Source organism: Eptatretus burgeri, chromosome 3 (assembly GCF_056783735.1).
Source record: "Eptatretus burgeri isolate ZD-2024b chromosome 3, Ebu_testis_v1, whole genome shotgun sequence".
Classification (NCBI taxonomy): Eukaryota; Metazoa; Chordata; class Myxini; order Myxiniformes; family Myxinidae; genus Eptatretus; species Eptatretus burgeri.
The window spans coordinates 140928570-140951916 of NC_140963.1; the positions used below are offsets into that span (position 1 = coordinate 140928570).

General features: G+C 42.5%; 1 long non-coding RNA gene and 1 pseudogene across 9 annotated transcripts in view; one reads left to right on the forward strand and one right to left on the reverse strand.

The window, feature by feature from the left end:
• Positions 1–23347, reverse strand: part of LOC147031152 (uncharacterized) — a 297080-nt gene that overhangs the window by 192629 nt on the left and 81104 nt on the right. The window lies entirely within an intron of this gene.
• On the forward strand, positions 5823–5963 carry LOC147031154 (signal recognition particle RNA; annotated as a pseudogene).

Below are 23347 nucleotides of genomic sequence, written 5' to 3' on the forward strand. Positions count from 1 at the left end.
ACTCCTCAAGTCTTGGAAACTGTAGTAGTAGTAGTAGTAGTGGTTGTACAACCCTCAGCAGCTCGTCTTAATAGCATTGTTAATATAACAGCACACACGTCTTGCAGTTGTTGTGAAAGGAAACAAACAAACAATGCAAAGATATCAAAATCATAAGATTTGTTTGGCAGGAATGACATTGCTCAATGTGTTGCCCTCATGGGAGTTCTGAGAGGGTCTTTGCCAAGTGCATGGAATCGGACCGGTGTACAATAGGGCGGTATTGTTTCACTTTGATCACATTCTCAACAACACTTTGACACGAATGAGTGGACTTTTCTCACCACCTTCATACGGTCACATGGAAAGTTATCATCGAGGTCACAAATCTTTCATTGCAATTGTGCAATCCCATGGCTTCGAGGTGGTGGTTCCGCTTGAAAGTCGATTCGTTAAAAAATAAAAGAAGAGTATCTTGCGATTAAAAGTAACCTGTAATAATCCATCGGTGACATCAATTATGAGGATGGGATGTGTTTTTAAGATGCCTGGAGGAAAGTAAATGAGCGTGAGCCAAAACAGGTGAATTTGGAAATGCGCACTGATCCACTGATTGGCCTGATGGTAAATGATGACAACATTGTTTCAATCATCGAGCAGTAAAGGAACCATAAAGAAACAGCAACGTCTCCAAACAAAGCACACGAGCCCCACAGTGAGCAAAACGGACAGGACATGAAACAAATTTTTCAGTAATGGTAATGGTGAAGTCACGGTGAGAGTAAGACGAAGAGAAAGGAAGAGCACCAACGGAAGCGGAGACGGACAGAACTTTGTGCAATCTCCACTTTGTAAACTCGAACCAAGTGGAAACATCATTTAAGGATCCCAGAATGCTCGTCACAGCTGAAGTCCCGTCTGTCATGGAAATTTCATACACAGCCTACAGTGTTATCATAAGCACGGCATGCAAGTCACGAAGGTACTACAGTGTGCTGGTGCCTTGTGCTACCAAATGGGACATTACAGCTTTCCAACAGAACGGACACCTTGCTGTGCTGCAAGTCAGATAAACGTCTGCAAAACGGTCACAATGCCTTGGGTTAAAAGCCTGCATCCAATTCTCAGGTGGAAATGGTTGTCACGTACCTATGGCAAAGCAGGAATTGAAATGTGGAACGCTCGGTGATGTCTGTAGATTGCAGATCACCATCCTCGGCCACACAAACAAAGCTATGTTATTTATGTTATACATATATACATATACAGTACATACATCTCTGTCTCTCTCTTTCTCTCTCTCTCTCTCTCTCTCTCTCTGTCTCTCTCCACAAGCTGGGTTGTGAGAAGGGAGCGGAAAGCGATGGGAGGAAAGAGGGAGAGGCATCTGGAAAGGGGAGGGATTTACACATTGTTGCATGCTGTCACTGGCTGATATAATAACTCGTACTGAAAGATATTTAGTGGTTTTTTTTTTTCATTCTCTTGACACATTCTAGTGTTTTGCACAATGTACAGTACATATATTGATAAGGCAAATAAACACAGATTGGGGGAATATGAAGGTTGAGAGGTGAGAGGAGAGACATACAGAGAAGGAGATATAGGGAGGGAGAGAATAATAGATGGAGGAGAGAGAGAGAAGGAGACAGAAAGTAAGTGTGAGACATATATATACAAACAGAGAGAGAGAGAGTGAAGGAGAGATTTTTTTTGTAAATTTCTATGTCTGAAGTACAGTGAGAATGGGGCGGTGCATACAGCAGGGCAGGAATGTGAGAAAGGAGTGGGAGGATTGGAGGGGGTGGGGGGTCATAGGGGCTGGCGAGGGCTCGGATAGTTGGGGGCCGCAAAGAGGGGAGCTTTGTGAGTATCTCTCACTCCAGAACTTCAAACCTTAGTAAGTAGGCACCTGGTCAGTATTTTGGAGGATGTGGAGAAATGTGGAGATGTGGTTACGCAGGGTCATGGAGGTCACAAACAGGTACAGGGTCATGGCACAAAGCAGTATTAATAATGAAGTTGGCAAGAGACTGCTGTCTTTAAAAGTCAGAGGGATAGGAATGAAATGCTTACTGTACCCACACAGCACTAGTGGTATGTGCATACTTGTTTACAAATATAAGAGAGAGAGAGAGAGACAGAGAGAGACAGAGACAGAGACAGAGACAGAGACAGAGACAGAGACAGAGACAGAGACAGAGACAGAGACAGAGACAGAGAGAGAGAGAGAGAGAGAGAGAGAGAGAGAGAGAGAGAGAGAGAGAGAGAGAGAGAGAGAGAGAGAGAGAGAGAGAGAGAGAGAGAGAGAGAGAGAGAGAGAGAGAGAGAGAGAGAGAGAGAGAGAGAGAGAGAGAGAGAGAGAGAGAGAGAGAGAGAGAGAGAGAGAGAGAGAGAGAGAGAGAGAGAGAGAGAGAGAGAGAGAGAGAGAGAGAGAGAGAGAGAGAGAGAGAGAGAGAGAGAGAGAGAGAGAGAGAGAGAGAGAGAGAGAGAGAGAGAGAGAGAGAGAGAGAGAGAGAGAGAGAGAGAGAGAGAGAGAGAGAGAGAGAGAGAGAGAGAGAGAGAGAGAGAGAGAGAGAGAGAGAGAGAGAGAGAGAGAGAGAGAGAGAGAGAGAGAGAGAGAGAGAGAGAGAGAGAGAGAGAGAGAGAGAGAGAGAGAGAGAGAGAGAGAGAGAGAGAGAGAGAGAGAGAGAGAGAGAGAGAGAGAGAGAGAGAGAGAGAGAGAGAGAGAGAGAGACACACAGAGAGAGAGAGAGACACACACAGAGAGAGAGAGAGACACAGAGACACAGAGACACAGAGACACAGAGACACAGAGAGAGAGAGACACAGAGACACAGAGACACAGAGACACAGAGACACAGAGAGACAGAGAGACAGAGAGACAGAGAGACAGAGACACAGAGACACAGAGACACAGAGAGAGAGAGAGAGAGAGAGAGACAGAGAGAGAGAGACAGACACAGAGACAGAGAGAGAGAGAGAGAGAGAGAGAGAGAGAGAGAGAGAGAGAGAGAGAGAGAGAGAGAGAGAGAGAGAGAGAGAGAGAGAGAGAGAGAGAGAGAGAGAGTTGTTTGTTCATGGAAGACAGATATTAACTGACAAATGATAGCATGAGGATTGGATCAAAGCTGGAAAAATAAAGGTTTAACTCCACATCCTGTAGTTTTATTGATTTGTTTTTCATCTGAAGTACATTTAATTTGCTCTTGTACTGGACATCAACATCTACTTGATGTCCACCCTTACCCTGCTTTCACTTTTCTTATACTCCCACTTCCTGCTTTTGACAGAAAAACGCAACATGAGCAAGAGGAACAAGCAGTGAGATATTCCTATAATGAATTCAACACATCAACACGTGCACTTCGTAATCGACCCATGAGTTCAAAAGGAAAGAATTGTGGTTAATTGTGCAAGTCAATCACTGATCTGGCAGTCATAAATGTGATGTATATGGGCTAAGATTTTTCTTTTTCCAATAGAGAAATGAAAGTTAATAAAGGCCCCATGACAAGTTAAATGTAGTTTGCAACCACTTGAGGAAAATGCAGCAATGGACAGAGCCATGTTATTACAGGTGGGAATTCAATACCTGGTACAACACTGTTGTAAATTGCAGGTTTTCCTGGTTGGCTCAGAAAGTAAATTACCTTTCAACTTATCCTGCAAACACATCTGGCACATCCGGTGAAAAAAAAGGTGGAAACTATCTCAGATCATCCCCCATCCAAAACCATGATCTTTCCACCCCCATTAAACCACCCCCTCATTCGAAATTTCCAGTTTTTCATTGCCCAGAGTTTCCTTCTGTATTCATCTTGTTCACCCCATATGTCCTTCCCTACCCTTCATTCCTCTCCACACCCATTGTTTGTCAAAGTGTTCCTCGATTTTGTCTTTCAGGTCTGCAGTTGCTGTTTCCCCCTTCTCTTTCTGCTGGTCCTTTTGTTCTGTTGCATCGTGATCCATTCTGTGTTCTAAATCTTCCAAATATATTTACTTGACCCTGTGTACTCTTTTTTTTTAAACCAACAAGATACTGATAGGATGACAAAACCATAGAACAACAACAACAACAACAACAACAATCCTGTGACTGGTCAACGAAATGCCATCCCATCATCCAGGATGGTGAACACTGAGAAAAGTCAACTACCTTTCCACCGCCTTTCTGGTCTTGCATCCTCTGTGCTTTCTGTGCTTTCTCTATGCTCTGCCCATGGCTTCCTCTCAGGTATCTGCACGTGGTCTGCAAGCGTGGTCTGCCAGGAACCTCTTTCTGTGCTTTCTCTATGCTCTGCCCACACCCTCCTCTCAGGTATCTGCAGGACGCACGTGGTCTGCCAGGAACCTCTTTCTGGTGAAACTCCTAAAATCCAGACTCACTGCTCTCATTCAGCCCTCCAGCTCTTCAAGACAGGTGTTCATCACCATCTCATACCGTGATCTTTTATACACTCATACCTTCTCCAAAACCATGATCCTTTTGATACTCATTAACCCCCCCCCCAGGCAAAAATAGCATTTCTTTCCTGTAGTCATTCTCTGCAGACTACTGTAGTAGGACCGGTCACCAACTATAGTATATGAGAGTATTACTCTCATATACTATAGTTCCAGCTGTAGCATTTTGTCTGGGCTCTCCAAACCCACCTCTTTCCAGGTTTCCAGTTTTTCCTTCCTGAGTTCTTGCAGCTGTATCCACCTTGTTCACCCTCTAAATCCTCACCTGAGCCCTCATTCTTCCTCATGTCTCAAAGTCGTCCTCTATTTTGTCCCTCAACCATGCTGTTGGTATGCCCCCCTCTCTTTCTAATTTTTGTTTTTATTGCACAATCTAAAGCTCGTAGTGGAACTGCCACACACATGGACATATCGACGAACATAAATGACACTTCACAAGATTGTTAGATGAGCCAAACACAGCCACTTAGCTTGGTGGAAGGCCATCATTTCCCAGGGTACTTTGGGTACCAGTGACGTCACAATAATGGCACCGCTTTCATCACCTCACTCAGTGGAGAATTTCCTGAGGAGGAATTTCCTTCCCATGGATGCCAACTTATGAGGATTGTCCATGACTCTCAACCTTTTAAATGATGAGCGTCAAGCAATGAAGCAGCATGTATCAGTTTTAAAGTCTTTGGTATGACGAGGCTGAAGTTTGAACCGCCGACCTCCCAGATTCAGAGCGGATGCTCTAACCATTACATCACAAAGTCTGGATTAAAGTCTGTTTTGTCCATCACACCACCGAGTCTGGTATGTCCTGATTTGTTGTGTGTTCTAGCTCTTCGACAAGCCTCGACTCTTTTTCCCAAAAAAACAAAAAAAGAATAACTGAACGCGTTTGTGAAGTTTAACTCCTGGCATTTCCAGCAAGACAGAGTTTGTTTCAAGATAGTTGAATGAAATCTGCACAACTGGCCTTGATGTTAGTGGATCTCCAATGCAAATGGCCTCGACGTTAAAATGTATTCTTAAACAAAGTAAAAAAAAACCTGTTTTGTTATACTGGAAATACCCGCTCTCTCTGGGAGCAGTTGTCGGGTGGGGGAAGGGCAATTATATATTGTACCATGACTAGTAATCCCCCCTCCCTCCAGCAGGGGTCAGTAAGCAACTTGTACTGTGCCACGTTTATAAGTGAAAATGGCAAATCGCCTTCGAACCCTAACGGGGGAGGGGGGAGGGGTTGTTTTGTACCCATTACCTGACGTTTAGTACCCCAAGAAAGTATGCAAAATTTGGTGGATATTGGCTAGGCTGTTTTCAATTTTATAAACATCAGACGTACACACACACAATGTATTCAAGGCTGATGTATAAGACTGCTTTATACCGGGCGTAGTGGTGTGTGCCTGTAATCCGGCTACTCGGAGGTTTGGGTTGGAGGATCGCTTGAGGACGGGAGCTCTGCACTGGGCCGCGCTATGAGAGGGTGTAGGGCAGCCCGGAATCATGGCGAAACCCAATCCTTATCCCGTGTCGTAAGAGGTGACCGGGGTTGCGTCAGGAAGGGCATCCGGCGTAAGACCTATGCCAAATCAGCATGCGGATCATAACGGATGATTAGATCCGCTGTGGCGACCCCTAACGGGAGCAGCCGAAAGAAGAAGAAGAAGTATAAGACTGCTTTAGTGGCCCGAAATGTCCGGATTTTTAAAATAAGATCTTTTAAATCATTGTTTTAATAAAATTTAAGGACATATTTGAACACTGAATGGGGTATTGTGTTCTATGAAATCTCTAGTTCTATATGGTTGGATTTTATGTTCAATCAAAGGATTTACTTCAAGCAGGGTCGGTCTTCTGGAGATTCTTTCTTCGATCTGCTCGAATGTATAACCAAGGTTTCAGAAAGGCCATCACTTCGGCTTTATCAATATTGTAAAAGCCTGTGATGTGGTTTGCAAGATAGGTTTTTTTTTGGATAGTTCCTCAATGATGCCATCCTCGCCTGAACTGGTAGATTGAGGTGAAGAAGTAGATAAGGGTGGTCATGATGATACATTTCAACAAGTTGAAATCGAGACCCTCCCTTCATGCTACTTTATTCAGGTTCAGAAGATTACGACATGTTCCTCTTCAGTTCATCCTGATACCGCCACGTCATCGGATATAAGAACAAAGCTTGGACTCTGCTCGAGTATGCAGTCCATGGCCTGCTGAAACAGATCCTGTTGACGCACAACCTAAAAAGGCAATCAAGTTGCTGCTGAGGACACAATGCTATCGAGACTTCACACCCCACTGATCATGACGCAGCAAGTAATGCACAATAACAACCATTACCAGAGTTTGGTAAACAGGATAAGAAGACTTTTTGGAGAGAAGCGGAGACCTGTCTTGAACAACAAAACCAAGCCTGTGGCTCTATAAGGAAATCATATTCACATTAAAAAAAATACAAATATGGATAGACGTAGGAAGACAGAGTAATGCAAATTGGGAAGTTGTGACAAATGCTGAGTGTCGTGAGTAATTTCAGCCCTCAAGTGGAAAGAGGAAAAGATTGGTAAATATAAAACTGTGAGAGCAACAGGATTTGAGGAAATGATCTGCACTGAAGCCAAAATTTCATTGAATTTCTCAAACTCAACTGAAAATACCCATTCACAAAAACACACACACACGTATGGATACAAAAGCAAAATGTTGAAAATCTCCATGAAAAAGATAAACTTGAGGATTTCTGCAAAGGAATTTATGAAGATCCAAAATAACGCAATAAGGTGTTTTGGATCCAAAACTTGGAAAAGAAAAAACAACATCTAAGCGAAATGCCCCCAGCAATAACTGATAAAAAAAAAAACACAAACAACTAAGCATTCAAACTTATCCAAGGTGAAGAAATAATGGATGAATGGATCACAGAGAGTGACACCTTCCTCATCCCAAAATCAGAAGAAACCCAACAACCTCACATGTGTAGACCAATAACATGTCCACCAACAACATACAAACTTCTGATGGAAATTATCACTGAAATGATGTACCAACAGCACACACGAGAATGAAACCTAGAGGCAGAACAGAAGGAATGTAAGAGAAGATGACACAGAACAACAGACCACCGACGACAAAAGAAGAACATACTCAAAAACTACAACACCAGAAGAACCAAATTGTACACAGCATGGATATACTCGAAGAAAGCTTTCAATCGTGTCCCACATTCATGGATGAAAAAGTGCACGCAATTATACAAGATCAATCCCCAAATAATCAAACTGATTGAGAAAGCAATGGAGCTATGGAACACCGCAATGAGACTGCAACACTTGGAAGGAAAGATCGAAATACCAGTAGTGAAGATACGTTATGGGATTTTTTCCAGGGTGATAGCCTTTCCTCCCTCATTTTTTTCCTTTGGTGCTGGACTCACTGAGCAACCTCATTAAATGGGCATGGACATGGATGCACCTGAACACCTAATAAGACAACTTCCAAAGAGGCAAGAAAGGTGACACATCGTCTGTACATGGAAGATCTGAAACTATTTGCATCAAAAGATGAAAAATTAGCAGAGCAACTCAAATTGGTGAAACAGTATGATGTCAAAATGGAATTTGGCTTGGATAAGTGTTTCAAGTGCAAATTCATACAGGGTAAATCAACAAAAGCTGGCGACATAAAAATCGACCTCGATGGAACAATATAGGATCTAAACAACAAAGCATCATGCAAATACCTTGCGGTAGAATAGGGCCACCAAATATGTCACAAACAAATGCCCAAAACAATTACTAAAGAATACTTGCATTGAATGAGGCTGAACTTGAAAACATACCTTTCTCCAAAGAACAAAATCAAAGCCATCAACGAACTAGCAATACCAGTATTCCAGTACAGCTGTGGAGTAATAAAGTGGCCACAAGTGGAAATCAATAAACGAGATATCAAAACAAGGAAACTCTTCACCATCCACAAAATGCTCTCCTAAAACTAGTGCATCCCGAGAATGTATCTACCGAGACAATGAGGAGGTAGCGGCCTGATGGAACTCATCCAAGTGCACAGAGTAACTCATGCAGGAATTGCTGAATACGTGAAAAGTGCAACAGACTACCGAATCCAATTTGTATGCAAACATGAGGACAAGCCAGAGAAGGTATCCCTAACCCACTCAACAAAAAATTCCAAAGATAGGGGTAAATGGAAGATGTCACACATGAAACCGAAACAGGAATGAATACAGCTCCAATGAGAGCAAAAAAAGACAAAATAAAAATATAAATTGAAATATCAACAAATATATACCGACAAGTGAAAAAAAACAACAAAATAGCAGTGAGTTACAAAAAAAAGAATTGCACAGATTGGGAATTGACAAAGAAGGATCATTGGAATGGTTAAGAAGATGTCAGCTCAACTAGAATGGAGAACAAATCATCATAAATGCTCAAGACCAAGGACAACACAAGAATGGCATTTAAAAAAAATGTCAGGACTGAGCCAAGCAGACAGGTGAAGGTTCTGCAAGGGAGAAACGGAAAGCATGAGCCAACTCCTATCGGGATGTAAAACACTCATGTCAGAACAGCTGTGCACACAAAGGTACAGCAGGGTTTGCCGAGTAATCCCTTGGCACATCTGCAGAAATTTCAATGTCCCAGTTCCATAAAACTCATGAGAACATGAATCAAAAGCGATAATTGAGAACAAGGAGGTAACGCTTACGTATGACCTGATGATCCCATCCACAGTGAACGTAGAAAACAAAGCATTGCGACCAGATATAGCCCGACTTCGATATAAAAAGGAAAAGAAGGCATTGCGATTTGAGGTATCAGTACCCAGTGATTTTGGCCAAAACGATGCAGAAATCAAGAAAATGACCAAATACCAAGATCTCACGAATGAAGTGAAAAGATCCTGGAAGCTGAAGACTGCCAAAATTGTACCAGTGACAATTGGAGCAATGGGAATTATGAAGAAGAATCTCACAGTGATAAAAAAAACCATCCCTGGGAATATTACTACAAACGAACTGCAGTTGGAAGCTGTCCAGGGATCGGTAATAATTCTCAGAACAGCTCTCGGAACAAAATTTTAAGAAGAAAACTTCACAAACTGGTCGATGAATCGTGATCCCTTACTGAAACGGAGGTGAGTACTTCGAGACCTGGGAGGATTCCATTCCACGAAACCCACATATGGAGATAACAACCACCAACGCGCACGCAAGCACACGCACGCACGCACGCACACGGAGTTGTAAAGCATAAATCCTTATGGTATGAGGGCATGTGATGAACAAAATACATTCACACGGCTCTCTCAAGTAAAGATTTCTCCCAATGTGTATCTAAAAGATCACACCCCACAATGCATGCAGCACATGTTTACAGGGATACCTGTGTAATATATCTCGGAATTTGTTTTCTTACTCATGTACGGTTTACCTGTTCAATGAAAAATAAGAGGCGTTTAAGTGTCTTGGACTATTGTGAACATCTCATTCATCGAAGTTTCTGAAGGCCCCACATATGTTCAGTCTCCACAACTGCACCAGAGGGCACTCTGATAACAATATGGTGGAAATTTCAAATAAAAAATGTTCAGCATACTGAACAAAAGGACAAGAAGGTTCGATTTCTTCAAGGGAAGGAATGTGTGAAGCAGGGGTGGGATCCTAACTCCATCTTTCCTGTCAAAGGCACTTGTAGAACCTTAACCAACATTGCTTTTATCACAGTACAACACATTCCAGTTGAGGTTAATGTAAATACATTTTGTTCATTACAGAACTTTATCATTTGGAACGACATTCCACCCTCAATGGCATGATCAGAATACAGTGGCAAAACAAAGAGTGCCCAAGGAACTTACATTCAGGTGAAGCATTTGTTGATTGTGGGTAGGTAGGATAGCTGAGAGTTATGCATACTCCCTTCTGAGCTGTCAGCCTGGTTTCAAATGCCGACCCAGCTATAAAGTAGTTGTTACCCTGGTGTTACACGTGCAGAGTGGAGGCATCAATGGGTGTGGCGTCCCTTGGAGGGTCATACGGTGTCTATCGTGAAGAGTCTATCGTATCCACCAGAATGGCGGAGTTATCGACGGTATGCTGAACAAGTTACAAATTCCTGCCCTGACCAACTGCTGGGAAAACAACGGGAAACCACCTAGAGCATAACCAAACCACCCAGCATAACCAAACCACCGAATACAACCAACACCAGCCAACATAACCAAACCACCCAGCATAACCAAACCACCCAACATAACCAAACCACCCAGCATAACCAACACCACCCAACCTAACCAAACCACCCAGCATCACCATACACCACCCAACATAACGAAACACCACCCAGCATAACCAAACCACCCAGCATAACCAAACCACCCAGCATAACCAAACCACCCAGCATAACCAAACCACCCAACATAACCAAACCATACAACATAACCAAACCACCCAACTTAACCAAACCACCCAACATAACCAACACCACCCAGCATAACCAACACCACCCAGCATAACCAACACCTCCCAATGCAAACAAAACCTCCCAGCATAACCAAAACCTCCCATCATAACCAACACAACCCAGCATAACTAACAACCCAGTGTAATCAAACCATCCAGTTTAACCAAGTGTCTGCCACCCTCATTTTGTAAACCGTTCCACAATTCCATATGTTGGTGATGCATGACGTCATCGCCAGGCACTGCAGGAAGGGAGGACCTGTACTCAGTTTTTACTCTGTTTATTACTTACGAAATCTAAAGATTTTGTAAGTATATTGATGACTTCCATCCTCTGTTTGTTACTTACGAAATCTAAAGATTTTGTAAGTATATTGATAACTTCTGTCCTCTGTTTGTTTGTTTGTGTGTTTGTGCATTTGTTTGTGTGTGTTTGTGTGTTTGTTTGTAGGCACGATAAGTCGAGAACGGAAGAAGCTACCAATGTCAAATTACACCACGTGATTCAGGAGGGTGATGGCTAGTGCTGATTAGATTTTGGTCAAAAGAGGTCAAAGGTCAAGGTCACAGTGAGGTCAAACATAATTCCGTAAATTCATGTGGAGAAATGGAGTATTTTTGCTTCGGACAACGTTATGAGTTCATTTTAACTTCGATTTTAATTTTGTCTTCCGTTTTTGCGATTGCTTAGGACGCTTAACACTCGATTGTTGAAATTCTGGTAAAAATCGGATGTTTTGGACACGTTATAAGATTGTATAAAAAATATTTCACTCGCTGCGTCACAGCTCGTCACGTGGTGCAGCGCGCTCGAGCAGAGGCGTCGTTGATCACGTAAAGGTTTTCCGTGTGCGTGCTGACGGTGTTTTCGATAAAGATGGTGTTTAAAAGTCATTTTTATCCCAATTAAGGTTATCGTCGCATGCCTGACTCGCTAAGCCGTCGGATTATGTAAAGATTGTTGGTGGATGGCCGAATATTACGGTTTTGTGACTTTGATAAAATAATATTAAATAATTGCGTGGAGACATAAAATAATTTTAAATAATTGCGTAGAGAAATGGAGATTTTTGCTTCGGTCGACGTTACGATTTTTGATGGTTTGGTACAGAATCATCGTAGAAACTTCTGGTTTGCGTCGCTACCTTCTCTAGAGACAGCTTTTATTAGACAAGGTCAGAGGTCAAGTTGACAATTTCGTAAGTACCAGTCTATGACTGCTTGTTTGTTTGTTTGTCCTGGCGATATCTCAGCCATCCTTTGATCTTGGAAGCTGAAATTTGGGGACAAAAGTGAAGATGTGCTTTGGCAAAAATGGTATTTTTTCATTAAATCAATTAATTGATTAATTACTTAGTTATTATCAATTTATTAATTATTTATTTTATTTCTCATCTGGGCAATATCTCAGGCACCTTTTAAGCTAGGAAGCTGATATTTGAACATGACGTTGACCAAGTGATTTGGCTATAAAGGGTATTTTGATTTATTGATTAATCGATTAATTATTCATATTTTTATTAATTTCATAATTTTCAGGAGCCAATTTTCAAAAAGGTACAGATGCAGATGAAACAGTGGTGGTTTAGGTATGCTATTCAGCAATTGATTGCTATTCTATTATTGATAATTGATTGCAAAAACAATAGGTATGCTATTCGGCAATTGATTGACTAATCAAATATTTTACCATTTTTATTTATTTAAATTATGCAATTAATCAATCAATCAATGAATGATTGTACACTGTTCCCTCCCAATTTTGGCTTCATGTGCTGCATGCCGCGCACTGGAGGATTTGTTATTTATTTATTTAGCATGGGGGACGGTGTACTTTGAATGTACCTCAACTTTATCATTTTTTTTTGTTTCATCCCCAGTTTTCCCTTCTTCTTCTTTCTGCATTTGAGCTTGCATCCAGATTGTTCACCCCATGCGTCCTCCACTTCCTCTCATTCTTCCAAACGTCTACTTCGTCCAAGTCTCCCTGCTGTTGTGTCCCTCTACCCTGCTGTTGGTGTGTTTTCCCTCTCTCCACTTTGCCATTTTTGTTCTGTTACATTCTCTTCCGTTCTGCATTCCAACTCTTTCATGAGCCTCAACTTCATGCACAAAGAAAAACAAACTTATAAGCATACTTGATGTCCATATTCCCTTCGCTCAACTCTTGCAAAATACACCGAGCTGGAATCTTTTGTGTGCAAATGATAGCAGGTGAGACAGCTGGCTTATCATGTACTCCAATGAACAAAGTGCTCCACCATACAGTACCCACCGTCTGTCACTCCACCAGAATGGCGGTTTTAGTCAGATTTGACCTCACTTGAACCCAGAAGCAAACATCTTTGGACAAGGAAACAACCAAATGGGCTTTCCTGCTGCGTCACTCATCATCATCAAGATGATTCCTGCTTTTGATCAATTCACTCCGGACACGGCGTCACGTCTCACTGAGCAATGAAAGAATGCCTGGTTAAGCAAGGTAAGAGTGCTCTCCTCGGATACGTCTCGTGTTCTTGACACAGTGGGTCAGTCTCCACTCTTCTTTCAAATTCCTCGCGCATGGAAGCGATGCTTCTCTTCACAGGTTCTTCTTATGTCTTCCAATCTCTGCACGTTTCATTATTACCAGACAATAATTGTCCTCCATACACAAACCAGTTATCTCACTTTTTCCAATCAATGTTTACTTTCTCTGATTTCTCAGCAATGACTTGTATTACTTGCAATCCACCTCAACGGGTAAACGGTGAAGCTGGAAATCTAAGTGGGTCCCCATCACTCCTCCAAGACAATAACAAAGTGGAAAAGATGCATTTTTATCGGAAAGGACAATCCTTTGAGATGTAATGACTTCACTTGATGTTGGATTGAAAGAGTTAAAAGCATTACAATTATATTTTGATAACAATCTTTAATTTCATATAGGTAGCCATTTATGTTGCAGTTTACTCCAAATCATGTTTCCGAGAATCGGTCGTGACGAAGTTCTCAAAGCGTCTTTCAATCCTGAGGATCTTTCGATCGATCGGAGTTAAATTCCTTCGCATCTTCCCTTTTTATTCACTAAAGGTCTCTCATTTAAAGTTCTCTGGAACACAAGAGCAGCAAGCATTCATTTTCTCCCTCAATCTCTCCTGGAATCACCACAAGGTATCACTTGGTAATTCAGGACAGGTAAAGGTCATTCTCACCATTTGGTCTGTGCCATATCCACACTGCAGAACGGCCATCTAATGCAGGTAGTGTTAATGATACAGCTGGTCCCAGGAAGGCAATTTGCCCAAGGTATTGACGAATACCGACCGACTCTTTTGGACAGGTATGCTGGGATCTTCCCTTTGAACAAACTGAATGCAAACGGGACAGCTGGCTTTACGTTTTAGACTAAAGGGCAAGATGCAGCGACCCCTGCCGCTTACGGACGAGACGGGTCCCCACAAAGTTGACTTCGGTCCTAAACTGTTGGCGGTCGAACCCAAACTAGACAGCTCAATGGCAAGCATCGACCCACTGAGCTCTCCAACATTGTCAGTGTTGTCAGTGAAGGTTCTTCGTTGTTAATTTTAAACACTGGGTAAAGATCAGCCTGTTCTTTACCGAACTGTAAGATGACTTCGTGCCAACTCAGCTGAATGGGATTCGTTCACCAAGGAAAGGTTTGAGAATTAACCACTCTCTCACTCACTTGTAAATCTTCCTTGGTCTCATCAAAAAAGCATACCACATTCCTTCATTCCCATATTCTTCAGCACAGGGTGGAGTCATCCACGTAGATGTACATCAAACAGGGATCTGAGGAAGCACAGAGATTGACTGCGGGTGTAAAGCCAAATATATGACTTTAGGGATGGCAGGCAAGAAAAGGGTGGAAGAGAGAGTGAGAGTGAGAGAGAGTGAGAGTGAGAGTGAGAACTGCACACACAGTACACGTTTGCTTGTTCCTTCCAAGCAGTTTCTTTTCCTTTTCAAACAGTCTCAATGGAAAAAAATTAAGAGGCAACGGTTCATGCCAAGAGACACAACGACACATGTGCTTGCTTTGACCCTGTTTCACCTACTTCTCTTCCTGTACTCTTGCCTCTTCCTTTCGGATATTCTTTTCATCCGCAAGCTACCCCACTCTTCCTGCAGTGGTTACAAACCTCACCCCCAGTGGTGCTCTTCACTAGCCACTTCCCATTTTGACATTCAGAGTAAAAGCAGCCGCATCTCAAGTTTCCATCAACAAGTTGACACAAATTGGCATGATGAATGACTTCAATACACCTGGTTACCCAAGGTATGCTCGTATATAAATATTACACATAAACAATCGTGTAAACTGTCTTTGCCATATTTTTAGGTGTACAAGTTAATACTTTTTCCCTGGAAGTCCGGGCCTAGATTTGTACTCCGAATCGACGTATCAATGTTTTAAGATATTGATTTGCATCAATTCAAAAAATAAATTGTAAAGTGTCTTATTTCGTTATATAAATTGAATAATTTTTAATTTAAAACACATGAAACAGCAAGTTTCCACTTAACGTCGTGGATGTGTTCCGAGAAAGTGCAACGTTAAGCAAAACGACGTTAAGCAGACGTGATATTCCCATCGACATGGGGGGAGTAAGGAGGGGGGGGTGCGTTCTCAGGACGGTCACCCTATAACATAACTTAAACCTCACCCACCTACATATAAGAGACAAATATTAAACAAAACAAGAAAGAACACCAATTAAATACAGAAATAGACAATTAAATGAACAGTTACAGGGGTACTCACCAAAATATATGGATGGGATGGGAGAGGTGCGGGTGTGGAGTGGACGGGTTGCAGGTAGGGAGATCAGGCCTTCGTGTCTTGGATGTAGTGCTTGAATAATTTGTGGGCTAAGAAGGAAAAGGGGAAGGTAATGCCAGAATGATACGACGCTGACCTCACCTTGATCTGGCTTTTTGGTGAATCACGCTGTGAATCTGGAATCGAGAAATCTCTGGCGTTCAAGCACTGGAACGGGCCGCGCAGAAAATCCGGAGTGGAGAAGTCGTCATTGAGATGGTGCGATCAGAACGCTGGGGAAATGTAGCGATGCTGTGTGTCAGGGAGGAATCAACACCTTTCGGCCGATTGATCTGACTGACTGAGTTTCGCTCGCGACCGCAGTTGATCGCTAGCTACCACAGTTGATCTAGCTTCGTCTTATACTCCAAATCGACTTAACTTCAAAGGAAGGAAAAATGGAAAATTAGCCGATTCAACTTGGACTCCACATTGACTTATACGCCAAAAATACGGTACATACACTGTGTATGCACATATACTGTATATACATATGTATATACATATATACATATATATATATATATATATATGGTATATGATTGGGGCAGTTGGGATTATACATTTAAAAAAAGAAGAAAGGCACATCCTACCAAAAATGTAACGAGATTGACTCTGCTATATTACATCTGCAGGTAGGTTGTACACCAGGTTCTGCTTGCAGTCTGTAAGAATGCCCAATTAGTATGTATAATGTGTATATAGTAATACCTAATCACGTCTCTCACTCGGAATTGGACGTAATCACCAATCAGTGCTCAGCTCATCAATTACCCCTGGTGACGAGAATTGTAAACGCCTTTTTTGTCTACACAGTCGGGATTGTGGAACAGCGAGAAGTAGTACACCGAATGGATCAGGATGCAACAGGAAGGAGGGATTATGGTGGGATAATGAGGGTACAAAGGATCTTGGTCTTGGATTGGGGACAATCTGAGATGGTGGTGAGCAGCTGTCTTGAAGACCTGGAGGGAAGAATGAGATTGAACAGGATGGGGAAGTTGGTTTCTCAGTTGGGAAAACAAGAGGAACAAATAAGTGGAGGTGACCATTGATCCCGGATTCAGGTCGTTTCACCAGAAGGGCATTGATGGTGGACCATGTGAGTCGTGAAGAAACCTAGGGGCAGAGGGTGCGAGACCAAAAAGGAGGTGGTAAAAGACAGAGAGACCACCAACCTGTCTGCGATGGCAAAGTTATACGCCTATAGACTCAGCTTCAGCACAGGAGATTCCAATAATATTATTGGCCTTGATTTCCATGGTGTCAAGCTGAGCAACATGTGAGGCAGGAGAGCCAGCCCAAAGGGGACAGCAGTATTCCATCAAGCTGCAGATGAAAGCCTTGTAGGTGGAAAAGAGTTCAGGTGTGCAAAAGAAGCACTTTGTACAATGGAGGATTCCCAGTCTCCGGCTGGCTTTGGAGGCCACATTTGAAATGTGGTTTGTCCAAGAAATATCATGGCTAATATACAATGAGAACTCAGAGTTTGAATGATTGAATTTCCTGAAGATGGTTGTTGAGAAAGTTTGTCAAAAGGATCTCATCTCAGATCACCAATTTGATATCAGATGACATCACTTCACCTTGGACATGGTGTTTCAACTCAGCCAACAATGGACGGAAGCCGCCAACATCAGACACGAGATCAGGGCCGGCTCTTTGGACATATCTCGAGTTTTTCATACAGTCTGGCATCCTGCCTTCCTTTCCAAACTCTCTGCTTACGACATCCAATGCCAACTCCACACATGGCTTCCTGACTTCATCTACTGTTGTTGCCAATGTGTGGCACTCAACGGAATCTTTTCATCTCCTCGTCCTGCCAAGGGTGTAGTGCCCCAAGGCAGTGTTCTAGGCCCAATCCTATTCCTGATCTTCATTAATGATCTTACTGATGCTCTAGAAAATCCTCTTTATCAATTTCTGATGACTCCACCCTCTGCCATGGTTGCCGCTAATTTGTGTTTCCTGGCATTCCTGGCCGAAGGTTCCATGGTGCACTCAGCACAGCGCCAAAGAAAATTATAACTTCAAGTCATAAAATAATTTGGTGGTGGTGGTGCAGTGTTGTTGGGTGTGCAATAAACAATCACGAGTCGCACATTCACCTATTCATGAGACCGTCTCACAGAAATCACAATCAGGACACAGGTATCCAATTGCACTGACCTATACCTCAGCTACCTATCATTCCTTCTTATATTCATGTACCTCTCGATCCCTCATGCTTCGAGGTATGTCCCTTTTGAAACTTAAATTTAAACATTTGAGAAGCAGTTTAATTAAAGTGATTTTGCTAAGATCAGATACTCAACTGTAATTGATAAATTAAGGAGAATTAGTACATTGACACCAGAAACAAACTTGGTGAATTTTTCTTTCGTTTGGTGAATGTTTTGTCCTTGCACATACATTGTGATGAAAATGCAATCGAGTAAGGTGCTTAATCAATTATACCTGTATTTCCTAAATTGGTGTTAGAACAGTCATCTCATAATTACCCCAATTAGTGCTGCCAGGATGAATTGTCGAGTATAGTTCCTCCTCTTTCCCACCATCCCTCTTGAATTTCATCCATTACTTGTTCCTTCCTCTCATTCCCCCTCTGTTTTATCAACTGTGTGCCTGGTCACTGGCGTAGCTAGACTTGGGACCTGGTATGTGACGTCAAGGTGCCCGGGAGTCGGGATCTGATTGTATCTGAGGGATCACATGCTGGGTCCGGTGAACCACGTGACCCAATGGAGAATCGCAGCAACGTCAGGTGCCAGAAGTTCTTCTTGTCAAGGTTCTTCAAGTGTAATACGAGTTAAGGTTCTTCTTGCATGCCACTGGCATCTGCTACCAAGCAGCTCACCACACTTCTAACCCAAAGACCAACCCACAACTCATGTTGTTATGTGGATGAGCTTGGCACAACCCTTTCCAGCACGAGCCCAAGTGTGACAGAACCTGCTGGCTTGTCAGGCTGCAGCAAGCTTACAGTGCCTGCGATAGTGTAGCGTAGACAGCATTTCCATTTGGTATGCATTGCTATCTACGCCATCACTGATGATTCACCAATAAGTGATGAAACTGGTCCGGTAGCTGAGGGGAGTGTATAGCATTGGGATTATCGTGTGTGTACTATGTGTGACGTTATAATAGTTGTTGAGGAACTCTGGGAAGGGTTCGAAACAGCGTTTCGCACTTACCATGTGTAAGTCTTCTTGGGTTGCTTTATGCAGCTACTTTGGCTGGAGGAGCATGGGAGGGGTCAATCATTTATATAATCCTAGCCACCTGGGTGTAGTCAATTAGGTGGGAGCTGATTGGTTGTTCCCTCCATTCACAGCTGCGAGATGCAGGTGGGTCTATATATATATATATATATATATATATATATATATATATATATATATATATATATATATATATATATATATATATATATATATATATATATATTTATATATTTATATTTATCATCCCCATGCTCCTCCAGCCAAAGAAAGCTGCATAAAGCAACCATGAAAAGCTACCCAAGGCAAGCCCTTTACTGTTTCAAACCCCACCCAGGTTCCTCTTCAGCTGCAGACATCCACAAGTAGTACACATGGGAATTGCAATGCTACAGGCTCCCTTCAGCTGCCGTGCTGGTTTCATCACTTATTGGCCAACTAGTATGTATGTATGTATGTATGTATGTATGTATGTATGTATGTATCTCATTACTCGCCAATACGTTATGAATTTTGTCCCGGGTGGGATGAAGAGGGTGCGTAGCATTACGATTCTCATGTCTGCACGACTTGTGAATGTCTGCAGCTGTAAAGGAACTCTGGTAGGGTTTGAAACAGTAAAGCGCTTACCTTGTATAGCTTTCCTTGGTATTTTTCGGCAGCTTTCTTTGTCTGGAAGAGCATGTGGGAGGGTTAATATATGTATTTATTTATTTTGTACACAAGCATGGACGGTCATGGAATAGCCTGTATTAATCAGTAGAGGTAGCATGTATCACACACCCAGTTGTCACCGATTAAGGGAAAGGATACTACAGCCATGGATATATCATTTTAGATTTGGCAAAATTGAGTGCGAATAAGCGATTGAATGAAAGAACTGATGAGATTTTGTCACAACGTGGTGATCGGGCAGACACTTATAGACAGACAGTCCAAGCTTGCTCATAGACAGACAAAAGGAGGTAATTCCACGAATTCAGAAAGAACTGACAATGATGTGACGACACCAAACAAGCTTTTTTGTGAGTAAACTCAATCTTTGCTGAAATTCGAAGAAAAAGAGATAAAGAACTGTTTTTTGCAATCGTTGGTCATTTCATCAAAGAGTAAGGTAACCTTCAGATAGGTTTTCAAGCTGTCCATCCTGCTTGCTAACATTCAGTTGTGCATATGAATGATGTCACGGTGCCTTTCCAAAATTGTTGTTGTGGTGGCACACTTTTGCCATAATCCACGGCAGCAATGCCTCAATAGCATGATGTCATCCGTATGGATCCACTAGATATGGGAATATGTAAATAATAAACAATTATAATCACATATTACCCTAGTTTCTAAATGAACACACACACAGGAATACAAGTACGCACACACGCACAGCCCTCCCCCAACGCAGCTCCATGACCTTGCCAGGTGTGCGCCCCGGGCTAGTTCATCCCCCTTCGCCATCGCCATGGCAATAGACGTCCTAGGTCACCAGCAGCGCTGACCTCCAACCTCTTAGTCCCACAGCTTCCCAAACCGTCTGGGATGCTCAGATGGTCAAAATGTGAGCCGAAAGCACGTGATGCACTTACTGGTGTCCGTTCGGGCAGACCCCATGGAGCATCACAACGAAGTATAACTATAACTATAAGTATAACTGTTTAGAAAAAAAAAACAACAACAAAGAAACCTTTGGAATGAAAAGCCATTAAACATCGGCACTTCACATCGCTAAAGCGCTTGAAGAATGTAACGAAGAACACGTGAAGATGAAGCACAACAGGGCACGTGACGCAAACACACCGAAGGTGGGCATATTGGGCCACAGGAGAGACTCGCCATGTACGAAATGAGGACACCATTCGCAACAGTGGGTCAGAGTACGAGAAAACGATGATTACGATGGCAGACCATGCACATGGGACATTGTCTTCGCACAAAAGCGAACACAGGTGGAATAATTGTTTCAAAATAACAAACACATGTTCCATCGGGATTAAAGCAAGGTGTCACCGGCTCGAGTTTGAAAGTGTGTAAAGCCGGCTATCTTCCATACGTTCATTCATTTGTAGAAACAACTTGTTTTGTTCATATGTTTGTTGTTGTGAGCTTTCATGAATGAATGAACAAACCAATCCAGTCATTTTAATCGTATCTGAAATGAAACCGTAGACCCTTCACACACCTCGGGGTTTTCTCTTTGCAACATTCTCCCCTTCAGACAGGAACTCCACATTGGATGACAAATAATATATTTGGAAATGACAAACGCAAACTTAAAAACAAGTCCACAATGGAGGGAGGGAGTCTTGGTGGGAAGGATTATATTAATATTACACTTACACTTGATACTTATGGAGAGGACGTGGAGTGTCTGGCGTGAAGGTGCCTGCGCTTGATGCGGGGCCCGACTTTGTGCGTCACAATGGTGGATCAATGTGTGCACCGTCCGTCGGCTGGACGTTAAGCCGGATGACCCATCTGCCAGCACACGTCGTCAGTAGACAATAAAGACCTTGTGGTGGCTTCGGCAGGGAGTAGTTGAGTTGCATCCTGAAAATATTACAAATCCTTGACATGACCAACTACTACAAACCAACCACATAGTTCAATCAACCACATAGCAGAACCAACCATACAGCACAACCAACCACACAGCATAACAAACAACACAGTATAACCAACCACAGTATAACATATAACCAACTACACAGCAGAACCAACCATACAGCACAACCCAACCACACAGCATAACCAACTACACAGTATAACAAACAACACAGTATAACCAACCACAGTATAACATATAACCAACTACCCAGCAGACCCAACCATACAGCCCAACCCAACCACAGTATAACATATCACCAACTACACAGCATAACAAACAACACAGTATAACCAACCACACAGCATAACCAACAACACAGTATAACCAACCACACAGCATAACCAACCACAGTATAACATATAACCAACTACACAGCAGAACCAACCATACAGCACAACCCAACCACACAGCATAACCAACTACACAGTATAACAAACAACACAATATAACCAACCACACAGCACAACCAACCACACAGCATAACCAACGACACAGTATAACGTATAACCAACTACACAGCATAACCAACCACATAGCATAACAAACAACACAGGATAACCAACCACACAGCACAACCAACCACACAGCATAACATATAACCAACTACACAGCATAACCAACCACACAGCATAACACATGACCAACTACACAGCATAACATATAACCAACCACACAGCATAACCAAACCATGAAGTATAACCAAACCACACAGGATAACCAAACCATGTGGGATAACCAAACCACATGGCATAAACAAACCACACAGTATAACCAAACCACACAGTATAAACCAAACATTGTAGGATAATCAAACCACATGGCATAAACAAACCACACAGTATAACCAAACCACACAGCATAACCAAACCATGTAGGATAACCAAACCACACCGTATAACCAAACCATGAAGTATAACCAAACCACACAGGATAACCAAACCATGTGGGATAACCAAACCACACGGCATAAACAAACCACACAGTATAACCAAACCACACAGTATAAACCAAACATTGTAGGATAACCAAACCACATGGCATAAACAAACCACACAGTATAACCAAAGCATGTAGGATAACCAAACTGTGCAGGATAACCAAAGCATGTAGGATAACCAAACCACATGGCATAACCAACCTTTGCCCACAAACTGCTTTGGCACTATCAACTGTCCAGAGAGTATGGTATATTTGGTTGATTGGCGTGCGCACACGCATACGCACACGCACATGCACACACACGCACATGCACACACACGCACATGCACACACACGCGCACACACACACGCACATGCACACACACACAACTATGATATCAATATCAAAGGACAGCGCAAAAGAGAATTGGTGAACAAAGTGAACTGAACTTCGAATGGCCTTCTTTTGTTCACAGTAGTTTTTCGAAATATTTCTGAGCTGTTCATGTTCCAAACCCATGAGATAGGAAAGCTCACCGTGAAATTAATATAAGCTCATTGGTTTATATTAATTTAAAGGTCACATTTGTAAGCGTGTAATGTGGGAGGTTTGGTATTTGCAATAATAGAGGAAGGATTCATCGGACGTCACACAGTGGATCCCGTGGTGAGGATGTTTGACTGATATCCCACATGTTGTGTGTTTGTAATCCAGATGAAGGTAGTGTTAATGATATACATTTGGAGTTTCTGCAACCAGAGGAAGGTACATTAGAATTACCATGTAACAGGTGAATCGTCAGCAAAAACCCAGCTCATTCACTTATGACCTCAGGAGATGATAATCTGTCTGTTCTGCT